The sequence below is a fragment of the Mirounga angustirostris genome, unplaced genomic scaffold (genome assembly GCF_029215605.1).
Source record: "Mirounga angustirostris isolate CCGP_5_RB_7025 unplaced genomic scaffold, mMirAng1.0.hap1 SCAF_10, whole genome shotgun sequence".
Lineage (NCBI taxonomy): Eukaryota > Metazoa > Chordata > Mammalia > Carnivora > Phocidae > Mirounga > Mirounga angustirostris.
Genome location: NW_026991718.1, coordinates 118133826 through 118152111, shown reverse-complemented (window position 1 = coordinate 118152111; position 18286 = coordinate 118133826).

Genomic DNA, 18286 nt, shown 5'->3' with positions numbered 1-18286 from the left:
GGGTGCAGGGCCAAGGGGACAAGTGAGATGGACCCTGCCCTCACCTCAACTATGTGTGTTTATATATCGGACTTTGGCATAGGATGTCATTTGGCGAAAGAGTTCCATTGCTTTAAAAAAAAAAAAAATGGTTTGAGGGGTGCCTGGATGGCTCAGTTGGTTAAGCGGCCAACTCTTGATTTTGGCTCAGGTCATGATCTCAGGGTCCTGGGATCCAGCCCACATCAGGCTCCACACTCAGCAGAGCCCCCCCCCCCCCGCCCCTCCCCCGCTTCTCTAAAATAAATAAATAAGTCTTTAAAAAAAAAGGTTTGAAAATACCTGCGCTGGAAATGCAGGAGAAGACCTTCAACAAGCAGACCAGCCTCCCCAGGCAGGTCCCTCATTCCCCACCACTGCCGCCCCCCACCCTCTGTCCTTCCTTTCTCTTCTTTATCCCAGAATAAACCCCCTCTGCAGCTGCCCGGCTGGCCTGCCTGGCTGAGCCTCACAGCTCCACGTGACTGCAGCACATCCCAGCCCGCCCCGCTGCCCACTACCCTGCATGCCACCCGGTAGGACTGACCCAGGACTGGCCTCCCCAGGGCTGGCCTTATTCTGTGGCCTCTCTGTGCTGGGTTGGGGGTCACGGTGGGGAGAAGTCTTCATCAGCCTCACCTTTGCCCCCCACCCCACCCCAGAAGATCTGAGTCCCCCCATGTTCCCATGGGAAGTCCTACTTCAGCCAAGCCAGTGATTGCAGTAGAAGGAAGGCTGATTCTGGGGACTAGGAAGGTCCCATTCTAAGCCTGAGGGGCCCAACACAGCCAGCATACCTCCTTCAGGTCCCTTCTCTGACTCAAAAAGGCAAGAAAGTTTATATATGATCTAATTTTCTAAAAAGCATTTTTCTCATAAATTTAGAGATTTCCCCAAATTTCCCTTAAATTGTTCTTAAAAAGTTGTTGAGATAGGCCATCTCAGTGCTTCTGAGTCAAGTGACTAGGAAAACTATGTATATTCTTTCAATGTCTCAATGCTGCTGGTTTCAACGCCGATCTTAGAGAACTTAGTTTCATTTGGGCGGCTCAACTGTGCAACCCTGGATCAGTATCTAAGGGTTGGGTGACAGGGGGTTATTGCATGGTGTTGTGTTGTGTTTTAAGAAATCCACCCCCCTTGAGGAGGGTATGTGCTGTGGTGAGCACTGAATTGTGTAAGACTGATGAATCACAGACCTGTACCCCTGAAACAAGTAATACATTATATGTTAAAAAAAAAAAAAAAGTAGGAAGGGAAAAATGAAGGGGGAGAAATCGGAGGCGGAGATGAACCATGAGAGACTGTGGACTCTGAGAAACAAACTGAGGGTTCTAGCGGGAAGGGGGTGGGAGGATGGGTTAGCCTGGTGATGGGTATTAAAGAGGGCACGTTCTGCATGGAGCACTGGGTGTTATACGCAAACAGTGAATCATGGAACACTACATCCAAAAAAATTAATTTAAAAGAAAAGAAAAGAAAAAGAAAAGAAATCTACCCCCCCAAAAAAGCCAAGAATCCCAGTGGAGAAAAGGCACCTCCACGAATCACCAGTGATGAACGAATACCACGGTCCCACGGTTCCGGGCTGCAAACACCCGAAGAGAAAAGACCCAGCCCTCAAAGTGCACCGAAGCCAGCCTGTCGCTCCAACCAGCCGCAGCCTCTAACACTTGGATTGAACCGCATTTTAACATTAAAACAAAAACAGATGAGATCTCCAAAAGAGACACAAAAACGACGTGACACTACATATATAATCTAATTCAAATCATGGGCCCTTAATCGACATTTAACTGATGCAATAATGTTTGTTCACGATGGTAAATAAACAAAATATATAAACAAGAAACGTCTTTGATGTGGAATGACTGCTTCGCAGCTATTTGGGTCAGAGCAACTAAGCCCTAATGAACAAATGCTTAATAATCGAAATGCATTTCTCCGGTTATTGCCTTATTAAATCAGGATCTGACTCCAGCTGCGGACCGTTCCTTCCACTAGAAAGCAAGTGGGCAGGAATGGAAGAGGCTCCCGTGGCGGGTCTCAGTGTACATTGTGAGTTCAAAGGAGAGGCTTTTCTCTCTCCACCTCGACAATCCGAAGGAGCTCAGCTCCAGCCTGCACATACCCTGGGCTTTATGGCGCGAAAACAAAGTTGGTCTCCTCCCCAGCCCTGATTTTCATTAGAAATCCTCTCGGGACACCTATCTTGGGGGAGAATCCATGCAAGTAAAATAATCCACGCCCAGTGCTTTGAGCAGTGCCCGGCACATAGTAAGTACACCACAAATGGTTATCATATGATTTAATCGGAACTTGTCCCTGGTCCCTGAGCATGTGTGAAATGCACTCGAGGCCACCTCAGCTGAGGTTTTTTTTTTTTTCCATAGAAATAAGCCTCGCTTTTTGCAGCCGGTAGTTCCATCAGCTTCCACGGTGCCTGGGAAATGGCCACCACTGGCCTGGGCTGTTTATGTTATAAGAGCTGTGGACTTCTCACTCCTTCTCAGGCTCCTGGCAGCTGATGGCATCCTTTTCTGTGTCACCCCTGGCCCTCAGGCTTCCAGAAGGCGAGACCTGGGTTTGGGGCCCCAAGCCAGGCAACCGGATGTCCCCTGGGATGGACAAGCAGTGTCTGTTTCCCAATCATAAAGATTTCCCTGACCCCAGCTCCAAATGGCTGGGTCCACAGACGGCTGAGCCCGTAAGTAACTCCAGATATTCCTTCCTTATCTCTGCAGCCTCGAGCCCCTTGCCAGCCCCTGGGTTCCCTCCTTTCCTCTCCCCTCCTTCCCTCTCCACTCCCCTCCTCCCCAGCTCAGCCAGCAGTGACTGAGTCAAAGAGCCCAACTGTTCAGGGTAAGCAGGAGACGCAGAAATCAGCTGCCCAGGTACAGAGACGAGGAAAGGGGGGCAAGGTGGAGGATGACAATGATGAGATAAAGCACAGACCATTCGGTGCCACTGAAACATTTAAGGGAGAGACCAGCCCCCAGGGTGACAGTGGACCAGAGCCATTGGAGAGACGGGGCATGTGCTTGATGGTCCCACGGCGCCATCGTGTGGTCAGTCCTTATCATGACCGGGGCCCTTGTCTAGGGACCCATAGTCTGAGTTCCTTCTAAGGGAGCCTAACCAGGGAATAAAGCTGTGCCCGAGCCCTTCCTTAGACTTCAGGAGCCCCACCATCTACCCTCCAGGAGGGAAGGGAATAGAGAGAGTGCAGAGAGGAGAAAGAGAAGGGAAAGGCCAAAGCAAAGGTTCACAAGGTGTGCCCAGAGAGTATAAGAGACCGCCTAGACAGAAGCTGATCTGAAAAGACCAAAAAGCTCCTGGGAGAAAAGGTATCCAGAGCAAGAAAGTCCCATGTGAACAGAAAAGGCACAGTGATGGGGACGGAAACCCTCACGGCCTCTGCTGGAGTGCTGGGTTCCCGAGACACCTTGGTCTGGAGAAAGGGAGAGCACCAGATGGGGGAAGGGGGCAGATCCCTTTAGGGACTCTTCCTCCCACACTTGCCACCGCCCTCCCTGCATCCCCTTCCCCCTCCTTCCCCACCAAGAGCCATCCTCCTCTCCCACCAACCCCACAGTCTAGGAGAGTACAACCGAAGGGATGGTAAGAAGCCATAGAGGAGAAAGAGCATCCCCATGGCCCTTCACAGCTCATCACCCCTGCATTTATGCCCCATGCTCCTGCCAGGCCTGTGCAATTTTGCTGATGTATTTGTCTTGTTCCAAGTCCATATGCTGCATTTCTGGGAGGTCATTATTAAACACTCAGGCTTGGGAGTCAGACTGCCTGAGTTTCCATCTATATACCTTACTGGCTGTGTGACCTTGGACATGTTGCTCAACCTCTCTAAGCCACCACTTTCAGATCTGTAAAATGGAGATAATAGTACCCTCCTTCCAGGGTTATTATGGAGGTAAAATGAGATACCATATGTAGTGCTAGATACTTTCACATATAAGAGCTAATGCAGGTCCCCAAAACATCGCAGGGCATCATGGGTACTACCATCCCCCACTTTACAGATGAGAAAACGGAGACTCAAAGGGTGAAATGATTGGCCAGAGGGGCACATTAACACGGGCAGAGGTGGGACTCAAGCCCAAGTGTGTCTGATTTTGAAGTCTGAGTGAGTGTTCATTGACTATCTCCCCCCATCGGACCGTGAGCCAGGCTGAAAGTTCACCAGGACCTTCTCTGTCCTCCCCTGAACTGAGCTCTGTGACTGGCACGCGGCCGGAGCGCAATGCATAAATATTTATCGATTACCCACGTCAGCCCGGAGACTCCATCCACGCCGTGCTTGCTCAGGCCTCCCTGAACCTCCCCGCCTCGTCACAGACACCAAACCCTGCCCTGTCTCCCGGCCTTGGTACGACTTCTTCCATCTGTTGAGAACACCCTTCCCCCTAAAAACTGAGACCCCGGGCAAATCTCCCCTGCCCTTCAAGGGCCTTCTCTGACCCTCCAGGCGCAGCAAGGCTCCCAGGAGAACCGCCCAGACCTTCAGTCGTGTGTGCACTATACCCACCTCCCGGGATCCCCACCAGGCAGGGCTGAGGCTGGCAGAGGCTCTCTCCCTGCAGCTGGGCCCAGCCTGGAGCCCTGAGCAGTGGCACGATGGGTCCTTAGTGGGTGTGGGAGGGAGGCTGGGGAGAGGACGGGGGAGAGGGGAGATGGGGTAAAGAGGGAGGGAGGGGGGAGGAGAGAGGAAGGGGGGATGGAGGAGGAAAAGAGGAAGGAAGGAGGGAGGGCAGGAGGAAGGAAGGAAGGGAACAAGGAATGGAGGGAGGGAGCAAGGAGGGAGAGAGCGGCTGCTCCACTCTTTCTGTAGTCACTTTATGGGGTCCCCTCTCCCCAGCCCAGAGGAGGCCCCGGCCAGCTGGGCCGGTGGCAGCATGCACCCCTCGAGGCCAGGCACCGGGCCCCTCCTGCACGTCCTCCCCCACCGGCCCTCTCCTGCACCCGAGGGAGGCGAGCGCCGCCTGACTCGGATTCTCTCCGAGTCGGCATTTTTCTCCCAGAAAATGTGCCAGGGCACAGACGCAGAGTCTCCGAGAGCCCGCACACCTGCCACGCCTGTGCTGACACACGGCTTTTCAGGAAGTAAGAGGAGAAAAGGAGCCTGGATAATGCGGTGGGCTGGGAACGGGCGGGGGTCCTGGCGCTGCACCAACGGTGGTGGCCCCACGGAGGGCCTGGGGCTTCTTCCCCCACTGGCCCCCATCCACCCCCGTGCCGCCCCCGGCTCCTCCGGCACATGGAAGCAGGTGAAGATGCCGCGGGCCTGGGTGCCGGCGGGAACAGGCCCACAGAGCGACGGGTGCCCAGGGGAGAAGCCCTCAGCCCCCAGCCTGGGACCGACGTCAGGGCAGCCCCTTCTCTCCACCCCTGCAAACAAACCCTCCAGAAATCTGCACGCACACACACACGCACACACATGCACGCACGCAAACGGCAAGCAGAGACCAGCAGCACTAGAGCAATTTGACAAAGTAAAATGCCCTTTTAAGAACATTCTATTAGCCTGCTGGTCCCTCTGTGGATGATTTATTTGGGCTTTGTTTCTGCTAAAACAAAGTTGGTGTCATATCTTCCTTGAAGAGATGAGAGAAAGCTTAGTTCCAGCAGCTCGGGGGGGTGGGGGGTGGGGGGGGGGGTGGGCGGGAAAAAAAGGAGACTGTACAAGCCTCCAGCCAGCATGCCATGCCAGACCTTCAAGCCTCAACCCCAGTCAACAAGGATGAGAGAGGAGCAAGGAGCCATAGCAGCCTTTACTTACGGAGCAGGTAGAGCCTGCCAGGCCTGAGCCAGAGACTTCAGTCACTGATCCTCCCACAATCCCAGCAGGAGGCTGTTATTCTTATTTTACAGAGGGCAGCTCGGAGAAGTGAAGTGACTTGCCCAAGGTCACACAGCAGGTAAGCGATGACTCAGGATATAAACTGAGCCCACCCCCTGATTCTGATTGTTCTTGCCTTTTTCTCTTTTCCTCCTCAAAGAGTCCATTGGTAGGAATTGTCAAAGAGAAGTCTAGGGATAAGGGTGTAACAGGAATTAGGAAGGCTGAGGAGGAACCAGGGGGACAAAGAAACCAACCAGAGGCCACGTTAGGACAATCGAGGTCATCACTGCTGTTCCGTTTGCTGTGTCTGATCCCAGCTCCCTCTGGACCTGGCCAAACCAGCAAGCCCCGGGCCTGGTTGGGAACAGGAATGGGCAGGAAGCTAGCAAATCTGCCTGTGGGGCAGAACCCATGAGGTCGGGACCCACCATGAAGTCAGAGGGAAGCAGGGCCCTCGGAGCAGACTCAGGGGCGGGGTGGTGGGGGCCAGCTCAGGCCTCCCCAGATGGAGACCGGATCAGGAGAAGGGCATGGTGGCCACCTGGAATGTCCCCTCAGATTTCCTCAGGTGGGCCAGCCAAGAATCACTGGCAGTGTGACCTCAGCAGGGTCAGCAGCCGTGGCCCCCAGGTGGGCCACCCTTCCCCCTGGGGCATGAAATCCTGGCTCCTTTGGGCTAAGACAATGACAATTTCATTTACATTGCACATATGTTGCCTCGGAAGGGAGTGTCATATTAACCCCAGAAATGAAGTAAGTTTGGTTTCCTATGTCATCTGTGATCTGTTGGTAATGACTGCCTGGAGCAGGGACAGGAAAGGGCCTCAGGAGCTGCAAGATCTGGGTGCCACAAGGTCAATTAGTGATGTCTGCCAGGGACGAGCAGAGAGCCATACATTGGCCAGCCCCATGTCCATCTGCTCTTGCCCATTATCTTATCAGAGGGAAGGAAGGAGAGGGGCCCTCTGAGGAGAGCAGGAGGGTGTCTGTGGCCAGCCAGGTCCACCCACTGGCTGAAGGGTGACTCCTCTGAGTCCCTGTGTCCTAGTGTCACCGGCGTCCCCAATATTCCCTTCATCAAGTCCTTTGCTGTTGAAATTACTCAGAATTCCTTTTTCCCTGCCTGAACCCAAATAAGAACTCTACCGCACACTTCCTGCTTCCTTCGTACCTTCCAGACACCATCAGCACGAGAACACGGGCAGCTATACACAGGATCCTATGAGAGGTCTGTGGGTAGGAGGACCACTACAGAACAAGGAACAACTTCAAATCTGTGGGACGCGACGGTTGCTGAGAGTATATTCTCTCCCTGTGGCCCCTGCCCCCCATTCTCATCTACCTTCGACTCCCTTAACATGGAACATCTCCCTTCTCTTCCTCACGTGGCTTCCTAGGAAGCTCAGAGTTCCCACCACCAAGCTGAGCATGTCACCAGCTTCTCTCTGCCCTCCCCCATCCGGACCTGCCCAGGTGGGGCCCTCACCTGTCTCAACCTTGAGGAGCCATTGAAGTTGCTGCCCACATGTGAGATGCAGGCAGCCCCTGCCCTAGAATGCAGAAGTGCAACCATACTATTTCTAAATGGCGTCTTCCTGCCTGCCTGCCACACTAGCCTGGTGGCCCAGGTGTGACCCCTGTCCCAGAATCTCCTCTCTGCACAGAGTACTCAGTCGTACGCTGCTGTCTCCTGCGGTGCTTCCCATAATGCAGATGCCTGGGGCATTCCCAGAGATCCTGAGTGGCTGCGATAGGGACCCAGCAGCAGCCCAGGTGCTGCTACTGTGAAGTCACTGCAGAGACCCTCGGCCCACACTGTCATGACCACTCAAAGTAAGAGGTCCAGGGCAGAGACTGCTATGTGTTCACCAGAACCCACTTCCTCTACCTGGAGGGCATCCAGGTAGACGCGCTTGCAACTGGGGATGGCCAAGTAACTGAATTCTGGCCAACAGAATGTGAGTGGAAAAGACATACACATTTACCCCTGGTCCATAACAACCTCCAGCATAATGCTCTACACCTTCTCTTCACTGTTCGCCAAGATCCCCAGAGATGGTGGAGCTACTGGGTGGGAGGCCTGGGTCCCTGCATTACCACAGGGAAAGCCACCTGCCAACACCCAGTTGGAATTCATGTGAGAATTGAGCGTCTGCACTGTTAAGTGATTGACATTTGGAAGGTTCTCGGTTACAGGACCTAGAATTACTTTAACTCCTGTTAAGGTAATTTCCCATCTGGAGTATGCCCTAGGAGATTGGGCCCAGAATTTCACTGGCTCAATGGGAGATATTTGGTAATTCCTTAGATGTGTTAAGAGCCTACACCTCCAGATCCTCATCCTAACACGCTGCTCCATTAGTGGGAATTCAGACATGGAGCATGAGGGCTGGTCTGGACACCTGCATCCACCTGACTGGTGCACCTTTCAGATGTTTTCTGAAGCTTCAGACCCCTCCCTACTTATGACCGCCCAACCACAATGGTACTTCCCTGGCTCCCCGGACTCAAGTTCTTTCATGCCCCAGGGCCTTTGCACTCAATGTTCCTTCCACTTAGGACACTGTTACCCACACTCTTCTCGTTGCTGCCCCCTCATCCCTCAGGTCTCAGCTCAATGTCAACTCCTAGGAGAGGCCTCCTCTCCTACCTCATCTCAGCTGGCACCTCACCCCCTTATCTCTAGGTCAGCACCCTATTTATTTGCTTTAGGGCACTGATCTCAATTTCTAATTACACATTTATTTGTCTTCTTCCTCAGAGTCTACCTCTCCCAATAGACTAGATGGTCCTCAAGGAGGGAGAGCAAAGGGAGAGATCTTTTCCTCTTGTGACAAGCGCAGTGCCAGGCACAGAGTAAGGCGGTCCATAACTATTTATTCAGTGAACAAATGAACGTCCCAAAGTCAGCCTAGGGACTCAGGCTTTGCAATGCCTGTTCCCAGTTCTGGAACTCCTCATGGAGTTCCAAGGTCAAGACCACAGCCAACCCACCACTGGAGAAGGCACCCACGGCCAGCAGCTGGGGTTTATAGAGCGGAGGCAGACCCAGAACCAGTGCAGTGCACATCTCTGGGGAATGAAGTTCACATCACTGACCATGGGAAGGGTGCCCCTGGGGCTATGCAGGGCACAACCTATGTAACCACGCAGCCTCCACTTGGGGCCAGGCAGGGCAAGTAGATACTCCCAGAGAGATCACTGTCATGCAGTGCTCTGGAAACCTTTGTTCAACCCTTTCCTCAAATAAAACCTTCCATGAAAACCAACGCATAAAGGTGGAGCTGCTTCTGCTGAAGTAGAATAGTCTGCAAAGCCTGCCCTGGTGGACTTCAGAGCCCTGGAGGGTGAGGAGAACAGGGAAGATGGGCACCATGGACAGGGCACACATGCCTGTGGTGCCAACAGCATCTTACCTCCCTGCAAGCTCAATTGGGTTTCTGAAGACCCTAAGAGGACACCACCCCTGCCCTGGGCACAAGGCAGGAAGCATGAACACCTTCTCAGACCACTCCCACACCTGATGCACCCAGCCCTCTCCTCCCCTCCCCAAGTCAGCATCTCCAACCAGAAGGCAAATGCCTGTGCTGCCTCCAGCATGTCCTAGCCCATTTTGCCTGCTCTTATCCCCACTGGATCTCAGAGAGGATTGAATTTGCATGAGGGGTGCCTGGGTGGCTCAGTCATTAAGCATCTGCCTTCGGCTCAAGTCATGATCCCAGGGTCCTGGGATCGAGCCCCGCATCGGGCTCCCTGTTCCACGGGAAGCCTGCTTCTCCCTCTCCCACTCCCCCTGCTTGTGTTCCCTCTCTCGCTGTGTCTCTCTCTGTCAAATAAATAAATAAAATCTTAAAAAAAAAAAGAATTTGCATGAAGCTACTGTGAATAAAGGGAAATATCCCACGGGACCACAAAATACTAAATCCATTATCATCACCATATCACCACCACCATCACCATCATGAGCCAGCATTATCACCATCACCATCATCACCATCATCACCATCATCACCATCATCACCACCATCACCACCATCACCATCAATACCATCATTATCACATCATCACCATCATTATCACCATCACCATCATCACCAGCACCATCATCACCACCACCATCACCATCATCACCATCATCACCACCATCATCACCATCACCATCATCATCATCACCACTATCACCAACAATACCATCATTATCACATCATCACCATCATTATCACCATCACCATCACCACCACCACCATCATCACCATCATCATCATCACCACCATCATCACCATCACCATCATCATCACCATCACCACCATCATCTTCATTTTCATTCAATGTCATCCTTGTTTCTGCAGCCACTGAAAATTTCTTTCTCCATAAGTTCTATTTTGGGGCATTTGATCTTTGTCTGTAAAATACTTTACCTATTTCCCTTTTGCTCTAACATCTTCCCCGCAATATAGAAGATACTCATATTTGTGTACCATTGCTCTCTCTCCTTTCTTGAGAGACTTCTGCTTAATTCTGAGATCATATCCTTTCCCAGTTTTTGCTATTAGAATATCCTTTCTTTTATGAACCGATAATGATAATGATGATAGTTGTTTTATAAATGTCTTTACTTAGGGGCGCCTGGGTGGCTCAGTTGGTTGGGCGACTGCCTTCGGCTCAGGTCGTGATCCTGGAGTCCCTGGATCGAGTCCCGCATTGGGCTCCCTGCTCGGCAGGGAGTCTGCTTCTCCCTCTGATCCTCCCCCTCTCATGCTCTCTGTCTCCCATTCTCTCTCTCAGATAAATAAATAAAAAATCTTTAAAAAAAAATAAAATAAAATAAATGTCTTTACTTAGAAAAGACATGGCCTCCTATGTCAATGTCCCATGGGTGTTCTGTTTGTTTGTTTAATTCTACCGGTGTGTGAAAAGTAGAAGTCTGGAAAGCAAGACTCTAGTGTCTTTTGATGTCCCCCATGCCACAGTATGATACTTGAGTGTCACTGAAGGATACAAGGAATAGGGGACCCCAGAGACAGAGCTGATACCTGCTTAGGATGCCCATTTGAAGGGGGTTTCAAGCCAGACCAGAATGAAGGTGTCCATGCAGTTGCTGGGCCACAAGTTGCCAGTGAGGAGCCTGAGCTCCTACGAAACTGCAAGCCAGCCCCCCTCCTCTCCTTCCTGGGGCCCCACTGCCTCAGGACCTTCCTTTTCTTGGCCCTCCCACAGAACAGGGCTCCAGCACATCTCACCCACCTCTGTCCAGGACATACCCTGAAAAGCCCCGTGCCATGACAGGCGTGCGATTATGCACTGGGTAGCTCAGCAGGCAGAACCGGTTCATGTTCCCTTGACGAGTGACATATCGAATTTAAGAATGGGAGGAAGAGAGAGAGCACAAAGGATTCTGTGTCTCCTGCTAAAAACTCGAGCAAAGCCAGTAGGGTTCACTGGTCATCGCAAGCCCCGCCGGGCTGAAAGCAATGAACGAGTAGCCATACCATAGCATGGCCCAGGAGTGGCAAACAGGTGTTTGAGGTCCTGGCACCTGCTCCAGGATGCTCGGGGAAAGCAGGTGACATCGGAGTCCAGGCTCCAAGGGTTCTGTAGAAGCATGTCCGGCTAAGAAAGGAGTTCTAGGAAGAGGGAACAACCTTGGCAGTGGCCTAGAGACACAAAAAGGCATGTGGAGCTGGTGTCCCACTGGTGGACAGGCTAGGGTGGCCGCCAGGGAAGGAGTTGGCCTTCTCTTGATGCTCAAGCCAGGTGCTTCTGATCACCACCCAAGTGAAGTGTGGAAGAAGAAGGAACTAACCCTATGAAATGGGTATAGAGGCACAAAAAGGTTACATGACCTACCCAAGCCTTCACAATCAGCAATGGAAGAGCCAGGATTGGAACCCAGACTCTGGGGGTCCCACTCTTAACCCCCAAGAGTCCTACTGGTTAGTAACAAGGGTGGTTCTAGACTTTGAGCCACCATTACAATAAGTGCTACAGTGGACTGAGCCCAGGGGGTCACGGAGAGGCCCCTGGGTCAGTCAAATCTCTGCCGCATCAATGCTGCATAACAAAGAGCCCCACACGTCAGGGGCAGGCAACAACACTCACAGGTCTACGGTCAGCAGGGTTGGCTTTGCTCCTGACGACAGGCTACCTTCAGGTCTGCTCCGTGTGGCTCACATTCTGGGACCCGTGCCTAACTGGAGCATCCTCTTCTTGTGGCAAATAGAAGATGCACACGGGGGCTGAGCAGAATAATAGTTACCACTGTCCCGAAGCTCAGCTCCACCTGCAATGCCCACAGCCCCCCTTTCCCTACTCCTAGTCCTCTGTCTGCTCAGTGCCTCCCCCGGAGCCATCCAATTCCTCCCGATACGCTCCATGCTCCCTAAAGATAACTACACCCTCCACCCAGATCACCCCTTCTTCTTGCCCCTCCCATGGACCCTGCCCTCCTCCCTAAACTAAAATCCCGCCCTGAAGGCACCCTCAGCAGAAATCCCTGCCCGGTAGGCTGGCTCTGCTAAACAAAATCCCGGGTCCAGCTGATAGAAACAAGAAAACAGTTTTCTGCATTGCACACAGCAGCCTAGAGTGTCTCCAGCAGCCCAGCCTCTGATGCCGCACATCCTGACCCTGGTCCCCGAGCCCCAAGAGCCAGTGCTTCCCAGAATGAGGGCTCCAGGACAGGAGAAGGCATGCAGAGAGCATCTCAAAGCCCCTCGAGAAAATATCAGGTGGGGAAACTTCTTCTCGATCTGGGCACCAGGGGAGGAGGGGATGGCAGAGGAAGGGCCCCGCTGGCTTCCCAGCTTCTTACTTTGAGGCTCCAGAAGGGAGAAATAATAGCAACGATAACCACCCCAGGCTGCAGCCACAGCATTTCCCGCCCGTGCAGGCGGCCGAGAAAGTGCTGACGGGGGCGGCTGACGAGCCGTGTGCATTGTAATTCACACCCCAACGGCATCTCCCGGCCTCATGGATTTCTCATTGAAAAATTATGTGATGTCTTTTTGGAAACCCAATACTGAGTTATTGATATCGTGAAGGCGGCAGGCTCACCACTGCCAGCTTATTAGCTTTATACTTTCTGAAGGACTTTTCCCCCCCTCTAATTTTCAACTCCATTTTTCCCTTTTCAGTTTAAATTGGATCACCGTGCTGGCGTGAGCGTCTGTGAGTGTGTGCCTGGGGAGTGGGCGTTCTGCATACCTGGGAGCGGGTGCCCTTGTAAGCATGTCAAAACGAGTGTGTCTATTTGTGTATTTCTCTGCAGGCGTCAGTGAGAGCGTCTAGAGGGCGTGCACATGTCTCCGCATGCTTAGCTGTTGGGGAGGGAAGGGGGACTTCCAACTCTGCATATGGGCGGGTACGCCCCTGTGCAAATGTGTGCCTTGTGCGTGCACCCGCATGTGTGCCAGCCATGTGTATGTTGGGGTGTCTGTGAATGCAGGTGCAGGCATGTGTATGGGTACATATGTAAGGACAGAGGTGCTATGTGGGTAGGTGTATGTGGGGGCATGTGGAGAGATATCCTCACGGCTGAGGGGCCACGCGCATATTTGTTGCAGGTGCGTGTGCGGGTGTAGGCGTATGTGGGTGTATGCGTAGGTGTATCTTTCATCTGCACAGCCACGTAGGGGTGGGTGCATCTGTATGTCTGTCTCCTTATCTAGGTGGATCTGTTTTCTTTCTTTTTTAAGATTTTATTTACTCATGTGAGAGAGAGACAGAGACAGAGAGAGCACAAGCAAAGGGAGCAGCAGAGGGAGAGGGAGAAGCAGGCTTCCCGCTGAGCTGGGAGCCCGACATGGGGCTCGATCCCAGGACCCCGAGATCATGACCTGAGCTGAAGGCAGATGCTTAACCATCTGAGCCACCCAGGCGTCCCTATGCGGATCCGTTTCCGCATGCGTGTTCATCTGTGTATACCTGTGTGTCTTTGTGTCTGCACGTGTCCTTGAGTCTGTACGTGTGTTTGTGAGAACCCAGGTTCTAGGTCACAAAGCCTGGGGACCAATACCAGTTTCGCCTCTTGCTTTCTGTGACCACGGACAGTTTTCCTAACCTCCCTCGGACTCGACTCCTCATCTGCTCCGCGAGGATAATGCAGCCTTACAGAACAGCGCTGGCGCGAGGATCAAGTGGGCAGAAGCGCACACAGCGTGCAGCACAGGGCCCTGTGAGCACTCTGGCCACGTGAGTCACTGGGCCGTGACTCTCAGTATGTGTCAGAGGTGGCGGCCCCACACCAAGAAGTGGAAAGTCCCATCCCCAGCTCTCACCTGCAGGAGCTCCAGGTTGCTGTCTGGATCCATTTCGTGCCCGGTACAGACATCTCTGAGCAGCTGACAGCTTCCGTTCGCTCTGAGCCACACTGCTCGGCAGTGGACACGCGCCTGGCCTCTGAGCAGCTGACAGCTTCCGTTCGCTCTGAGCCACACTGCTCGGCAGTGGACACGCGCCTGGCCTGTGCAGGGGTGCAAAGCTGAGTCAGCAGCATGCAGCCACTCGGGAGCTTAAGCCACAAAGAGCATGGTGGGCAAAACCTCTAGAATGAAATATACAGAGTGCCTAAGGTGCTCTGAGGTTCCACGGAGGAAGCCTTAACCCCACACTAGGAGTGGAATAGCTCTGTAGAAGCACTGACTCTCCAGGTGGGCCTCAGGGAGTGAAAAGGATTTCCACAGAAACCCTAGGAGCCCAGGGAGAAGGACGGGCTCATGGGTCCCCCTCAAAGCCTCTCTGCTCCTTGAAGATGCACAGACACTGGGTGCTCAAGGACGGGTGGTCAGAATCCCAGCTCTGGGAGTTTGGTGAGGGCACTTCTGAGTTTCCAGCAGAGAAGAATGCTCACCCTACATGACTGATGATGGGCTCCGCATCAGTCCAGTGAGGAGCCCCTCCAATTAAACCCCGGAAAATAAAGAGGGGTGACATCCAGCTGCTGCACTCAGGGCTATACAGAGTCTGCAAAACTTGGTGCCAACCGAATACTGATGGCACACCTCCATTCCCATTTCGAGTTCTCAGCAGCCGCGTGTGGCCAACGGCCACCATATTGACAGTGCCATTCCAGACTCCCAAAAACACAGAGGCCCATTTACTACGAGCACCCAGCAACTTCTCTGGGCAGGTCCAAAATGCCAAATTCCAAATGCCAGCACAGGGGGTGGGCAGGGACCGAGCTGCCCTCCTGGAAAGTAGGAACATACCTTTCCTTCCCTCCTGCCAAGGCTGCAGCAGGCAGACGAGACCCAGGTTCGGGCCTCAGTGCTGGGACAGCCGGGTAGAGCAGCAGAACATCAAGGCCAGTGGCTTGCGGGGCTGGAGGAAGGAGGGAGAGGTATGGGGAAGGGAGACATGAAGGAAGGTGTACAACACCTACTCCCGGCTTCATACAGTTTTCTCACCTGCTCCTCCGGCATCTCCATGAATCCGCTATTTGCAACTGAAGGTGGGTGTTGGGGGCCATTTGGGGTCTCACCATGACTGGAGGACACCGCCAGCATGGGAGCGTGGGGACACATCCTGCCAGGCAAAGGAATCAAACAGATCGTCCCACGCACAAGGCCGACAGTGTGTGCGCCTTGTTGAGAAACATTTTGAGGGGTTAGCTTCCTTTTCCAGGACCAAGGCTCAAGGCTCAACAAGGTCAGGTGAGCTCTGGGCACAGGTAAATGTTCAATAAATAATTGTGGAGGGCGCCTGGGTGGCTCAGTTGGTTAAGCGACTGCCTTCGGCTCAGGTCATGATCCCGGAGTCCTGGGATCGAGTCCCGCATCGGGCTCCCTGCTTGGCGGGGAGCCTGCTTCTCCCTCTGACCCTCTCCCCTCTCATGCTGTTTCTCTCTCTCCCTCAAATAAATAAATAAATAAAATCTTAAAAAATAATAATAATAATTGTGGAACTGATGATAAAAACGACTCGGACACTTGCCTAGACCCCTGGGACAACTCTGTATCCCATCCCTGGTCACTTCCCCGGGGACCCCAACATCCAGAAGATACCTGGGCCTCCTCTACATTCATGACCTTCATCCCCACCCCACAATTACAATGAACCCCCAAACCCCTTTTTCTACCTATGGTCTCCTCCCCCCTGCTAAGGGTAAAGGGGATGGAGGAAAGAAGTTCTCAACTGGGAATCAGAAAACCTGACTTCAAATCCCAGCTCCTTGGTTAGGTAGCCTTGGTGAAAAACCATCCATCCTTCCATTCATGCCTTCATGCTTTCATTCATTCATTCATTCATTCACTGCATACATTCACGTGGTTAAGAGCAAGTGCTCTGGAGTGAGACAGCCCCAGTTTGGTCCCTGCTGTGCCACTTACTAGCTGAGTGAACTTGAAAAGTGCTCTAGGGATGCCTGGGTGGCTCAGTCGTTAAGCATCTGCCTTTGGCTCAGGTCATGATCCCAGGGTCCTGGGATCGAGCCCCGCATTGGGCTCCCTGCTCAGCGGGAAGCCTGCTTCTCCCGCTCCCACTCCCCCTGCTTGTGTTCCCTCTCTCGCTGTGTCTCTCTCTGTCAAAAAAATAAATAAAATCTTTTAAAAAATTAAAAAATTAAAATAAATAAATAATAAATATAAATAAATAAATAAATAAGCAAAGAAAAAGTGCTCTAACCCCTCTTGGCCAACATGTCTTGTCCTATAAGACAGGGAGACCTACCTCCTCACTGCACTGGAGCAAGGGTTAAATGCGATGCCTTTAGCCCAGGGTCCATCTGTCAGTCTGCCAGTCAAAGGTTCTGGGGTGAGTGTCCATGGTACATGGTGGGCTGGGGATACAGCATGAACGAGACAGGAATGAACCCACCTCAAGGATCTGTCGTTCTCATGGGTGGTGGGGCAACAAAACAGCCACCACAGTACCCAACTGGGGATAGTCAAGTCAGTGCCCTCCCAGCCCCCCTCCTCCCTCTCCTGCTCTCATTGTCTCCCAGCCACTCTGCATCACAGGACAGACCTCCATTGCCTTAAGCCCAAATAGGACCAATGGCGAGTGGAAATCAGGCCCTTTGACATGAACGTGAGAGAGATGTGTTGGAGCCAGGAAGCCAACAGGACCCCAAACTCACAAGTGTGGTCAACGCCAAATTTGGGATGGACGCCCAGACCATAGTCTGCCCACCCCGGCTCAGAACCCAGGAGGGACGGAGCCCCACAGAGCACCAGGGCCCCTTTCTCCACCACCCCCCACCAGGGTCTTAGCATCGGGGCTCATTTAGCAGGCGGGGGCAGCCGACACCCTCAAAGCTTCCAGAATCAGCAGCTGCTCCCACACTATGGTAAAATAACACAAACACCAATATGGCAAAAGAAAAATGTCCTTTTTCTTGGATTCCTGCTGATACCCCAGATGTGAGCACGCGCGTGCGCGCACACACACACACACACACACAGACCATTTTTCTTTTTTTGTCTTTTAGAGAAAGAGAAAGGCCCCAAGCATTCTGTTCCAAACCCTTTCCACAAGAAAGGTGTTCTGTGCTGTGCCCCAGTAGGTCTGTGTGACTGAGTTAAAATGCATTCTTTTTTTTTATTAGATGAATTGCATCATTAAATTACATTATAAAAGCTAAAAATGCACCATTAATTTTCAAAAACAATAGTAAATACATCTCATTTCTAATACATGATTCTGCATTTAATTTTTGCCCGGGGCCTTGCCTTTTTTTTTTTTCCCAGTCACACTGTCTCCCTTTATGCAGACTATATAAATGGAACTAAATTGCCAAAGAAATTTTTGCCAAATGTCCGTAATGTGAAAATAAATGAATTTCTAATTGGCTGTTGCAAAAAAGAAAAATTACTTTTTGATCTCAGCTCAGCCAAGCAAAAATCTACCTAGCCTGAGTAATAAGATGCAAGCATATTGCAGGCAACGAGCAGAGAGACAAAAGGCCAGCTAAGTGGCTCTCAGAATGCAATTTCTTCCCTCTCCTCCGGCCTCCTCCCAGCCCCCCAGGAGCTCTCGGCCTTCACAGGGACCCTGGGACCTGGCCGGAGTGCCCCTCAAAGGCAGGGTGTAAAACTCCTCTGCTCCTTCACTGGCTCCGCACCCCAGAACCAGTTACTTGACCTCTCCCAACCTCCATTTCCTTACTGGTAAAACAATCATCATGTCTGTCTTCCACGGGCTTGTCTGGAGGTGTCATGGGTTGAGTTGTGCACCACCCCCCGGCCAAATTCCTGCGTTAAAGCCCCAGCCCCCCAGTATCTCAAAATGTAACAGGGTTTGGAGATAGGGTCTCCAAAGAGGGGGTCAAGTTTACATGAGGACACTAGGGTGGGTCCGAAGCCGACAGCACAGTGTCCGCAGAGGAAGGACCCAGACTGGCCCAGAGGGAAGAGGGCGTGAAGAGACCCAGAGAGACGAAGACCATCTGCACGCCAAGCAGAGAGTCCCTTC